Source organism: Streptopelia decaocto, assembly GCF_964273445.1.
Source record: "Streptopelia decaocto genome assembly, chromosome: 7".
Classification (NCBI taxonomy): domain Eukaryota; kingdom Metazoa; phylum Chordata; class Aves; order Columbiformes; family Columbidae; genus Streptopelia; species Streptopelia decaocto.
Genome location: NC_138661.1, coordinates 51,971,371 through 51,975,843, shown reverse-complemented (window position 1 = coordinate 51,975,843; position 4,473 = coordinate 51,971,371).

Here is a 4,473-nt window from a genome sequence, read left to right as displayed (position 1 = left end):
CTACGCAAAAGATGAAAAGAAAAAAAAAAAGTGTTATTAGCAGGAGTGCCTCCTAGAAAATGCCAAGGCAGAAGCAGATGGGTTGACATTTGAGGACAAAAAAAGCCAGGCACCTGCTTTCCCACACAGCAGCCAATCCCCCACCGACACTGCCATTTTGGGAGCAGCACAGACCTTTGCCAGACAGGTCAGAGGAGAAGGAGAGGGGAAGAGGAAAAGATCAACTGCAAAGATATGCCCCATCAACCTGGCTTTAAGTTACAAAACCTCCAAAGCTCAGGGAGGTGAGTGTCCTCTCACACCCATCTGACATTTCCATCATTCTGGCAAGATCAGAGAACTTTTTCCTTCTCTTACACTACTGCAAGTTAGAAGGCTCCAGCTCCAAAACCTTAGAGCTAAAAAAACATAACTGAGACTACCAATATACCCAGAGATAACTATTGGTCAGTACTCAAAAGTGCCTTAAATATTAGTGTCTGGCTTACACAGCTGATGAATGAACAATTACTTGTTGATTAGTTCAGGATGAGAACTGGCTAAATGCCTGGCTAGGCAAATCATATTGATATAACCAGTTGTATTTATTGCAACCAATCCTCGCACCATGGGCAGAAGCAAACCCGCCCACGGTGCTGTCAAGGGTTGCATTTGAGCACAGCCCGAGCTGGGCCTGGGTGCAGACCCCTGCTTGTGGAGAGCTGCATCTGTGGAAGTGCGAGGGCTGGATACAGCCGCTCTGCTGATTTTTGCTGGACCCCAAATGTGTGTATCGGAGCCTCAGCTGGAGTCAGAGGGAACGGTGTGGCTATTCGGGTAACATCATGATGGTATCACACACTGCACCAGGTTCAGTGATGGCAGAGGTGCAAAGCTATGGATCTCCTAAAAGCATCAACTGCCCTGAGGCCAAGGGGTGGAGGTGGGGAAGGACCCCCAAAACTTCCTCCAAATCCATGGCAGGTCTTAAATTAGAAAGTGAAGCTCCTCCTCGCTGGGAAACCCTAGCCGTGACTTTCAAGACTTCATTACTCAGCTGATATATGAGAGATGTCTTGAAGGAGCAGGTGGGCTGACTTAGGTTCAAAGCAACAACTGCAGCTCAGCAGCTTTCTATTTCAGAGAAAGGCAGTAATCCCATAGGCTGCAACCCTGCCCTATAAGGGATCCTCTCCATTCCCCAGCAATGACCCTGGACACCATGTGTTAGTGCCAACAGTATTTAAAACCCACATGTTCTAAGCAGCAATAAACAGCCAGCACTCTTTTCTTCTAGTTCCTCATTTATCCTCTTTCTGAATTTCAGCATTGCCATGGAAGTAGTGCCAGTAATGGTTGTGTTATGACCCAATCAGAGTAGCTGGACAGGAGGGTGACCTACTGCTAGGTCACGTGAGAGTTGGGTTGTGATCTCTTGGTCCCAGGCTGCTTTTAACTTGGTAGCTGCGATTGCCCACTCCTCAAGTGCAATAACCAATCTGAGGGGTACTTTGAGTACTCTAACCCCGCCAGGCAGGAGGAACCTGGGACGAATTTCATGTTTGGGAGGAATTTCAGCTCTGCAAAAGGCTTTTCTGCTGCAACTATTCCTGCTGCTTCTCCTGTTACTTGGATGTTCCAACAGCTCTGGTCTCTCTCCCCTGGTCTTTTTTATCTAGATCATCAAACCTTCAGGATAAAGACTTCCACTTGCTATCTGTACAGTGGATAGCAGCATAATAGGTTTCCAATCTCATTTCAGTCTCCCAAAATTATTCAAGCTATTAGTAGTAAAGCTTGACAGTATGTTGGTTCATGCAGTGGGACAGCAGAGCTTCTCCTGGCAAAAGCCCATAGAGGAAACCTGTCAGATTCCCAGCTGTTGGCTTCTTCCAAAATGCATGATCTCTAAAGACTCAGGGCAGTGGCAAATCCTCCCACAGATTCTGCTTTTAATTTATAGATTCAGATTTCTGTTTTCCCAAGGTGGAGAAAAAAATAAAAATGAGAACTTTTAAAGGGCTTTGGGCTAAACTCTTCTTCCTTCTCACTCCAGTGGCAAGAAGAGTAATTCTGCTCAATGCTGGAGAAGAAACCACCTCTAGAGCCCTGCATATGCACAGAAAGAGCAAATGTCTGTTTGGTGTAGGGTAGGCATGTAACGCAGCACATACTGTTCTTTCCAAGGCAATTAAAGTCAACAGGAGTCTTTGCAGTCAGGTTTTCCATTAACAGTTATTGGAATGAGCTCATCCAGTCTCCAATTTAGCTCTAAGGACATCTTGCTGAGGGTTGTCACATTAGCTGTTGCCCTACACCCTTCCATATTTGTTAATCCAAGTACTGCAAACGTGAATGAGATTTTGCATGGCATCTGTCCGTGTGCTATAAAAGCTGAGTGAGAATGCCAGCATCTCTGGCCTCAGACCCCTGAGGGGGCTTCTGGGCCCCAGATAAAACAAATTAATTACAAGTTCATTGGCAGAATCTGTGCAGAGATGAGCCACATGCAGAAACTCCCCAGGCTAGGGCAGGCAGGACAAAAAAATCCAAGTGGAGATGCAGATTTCACCCTTGCAAGGGCCAAACATTCAGTCACATTTGGCAGTTAAGGCTGTCGCTGACTGCTGCTGCCCTGGCTGGAAAGTGAGAAACGTCCCACCTAAAGAGCAAGGTGTCTGTCTGCTTTGTGGCATTCAAAAGCCATCTGGCCTGTCAAAGCAAGGGGCCATCATACCAACCATCTGACCACCATACCAACAGCCACCTGAGATGAGAAAGGCTCTTTGATGCCCAGCACTGTCCACATAGGTAACTGTATCATCAAAGCAGCCAACAAAACCAAACCATATTTACATCCAAAAGGCAATAAAGCAAGCAATCTGCTAAGAGCAGTTAGGATTAAGTTCTCTGAAGGCAATGGAAAGTCTCCAGCTGGCTCAGGATTACCCTTGGGTGGAAATCACTTTACACACAGCAAATGCAGCCTAAGATTAAGGCTGTTAGCACCTTCAGGCAATAACTGGGTTTTGTTTGTACAGTGGCAGAAAAATGGGGTCTGGTCTTGACTGAGGTTTAAAAATGTAATAAAATCAATTAGTTAATACTGCCCAACATTTGGAAGGAAATCAAAACACATGGGAAAATTTCACCAAACCAAAAACTTCCTGCCTACTTTCACCCCTTAAAGGTAAAAGCAAAGATTATTTTCTTAATTTTATTCAAGCTGAGTGGGTCACAGCTGAGAGGACAAATACCGCAATTTTCATGAGCCCCAGGTGGGCAGGAACACCACATCCCTTTTGGCCCCAAATGCTCCTGCCCTTGGCTGAAAGAGCAGAGCCAGCACATCCCAAGAAGCCTTGTGGCAGCTGAGAATGCACCCGGGAGGGGGAATGGGCTGCCATGCACCTCCAGGCCATCCCTGGAAATAACCCGCCCATCAATCATTCCCTCCCAAACCAGGCCATACAAGGGAGGCAAGGTAGCAGGAACCCTCGGGAAAGGGGGGAGGACAAAAGTGGCCATGCACAGGCAATGGGACCTGGTAGGGACAACTATCAGGAGAGGACTAGGGGTGTGATCCATCAAGCACCACAAGGCCAAGCTTTCCCAGCAGGAGCCGCTGCAAACCCACTGCATCAATTTTCTTATATACATACAGACATTAAAATACCTGTTTATTATCTATAATAGATCTACTAAATATATAAATACACATATATACTTTTCTATATTAAAAGTATATTTTTTAATGTATATTTCTTCCATCCCTCTGCCTCCTCCCTTTATTTCTGGACTAGTACTTTCCAGCAGAAAGTGTTTCTCTCCCCGGGGGCTGGAAAGTGAAGGCCCCACCACAATGCTGCTGCTGAAACAGGGTAGCAGGACCCAAGCACTGCTGCAGGCTCCGACAACACGTAGCAACATCCCTATACCCTGCCCCAAAATGCATTTTTTATCCTTGTCTTTGGAGTGACATAATCTGTCTGATGCCTGTATGGGGTTTGCTGGGAACAATAAGGCTGAGAGAGAGGACTCAGAGACAACAACTGTGCTTAGCTTATATCCCCTGCCTTTCCCCTGCTCTTGTGCCCATGAGGGACAGCTGCCTGCTGGCAATTACCTCTCTGGAGCCCCCCCACACCAGCAGCACAGCTCCCACCCAAATCACTGGCATCAGAGCCACCTGTGCTGGTGACACTCCTGCCTTTGCAGGATACCCCTCACCCCAGCAGTGAGGAGCTGTGCCCCGTGGGGCAGCTGCTGGGGGAGATGCCCCACATACAGGGGGTGGTCACCTGCACCGGGCATGTAAAGCCATGCACACAGGGAGCATCCCATCACCATTCTGAATGTAACCCCTTCCTCCTTTCCCTCCATGCACACAGGACGTTTCTCCCCCAATTTTCATCTTTTCTGTGAGAGGGGGCAGTTTTCCATGACCACATTTGTGTTTTTCAGGTCTCCCTCAAGCCCCACAGCACTACTTGT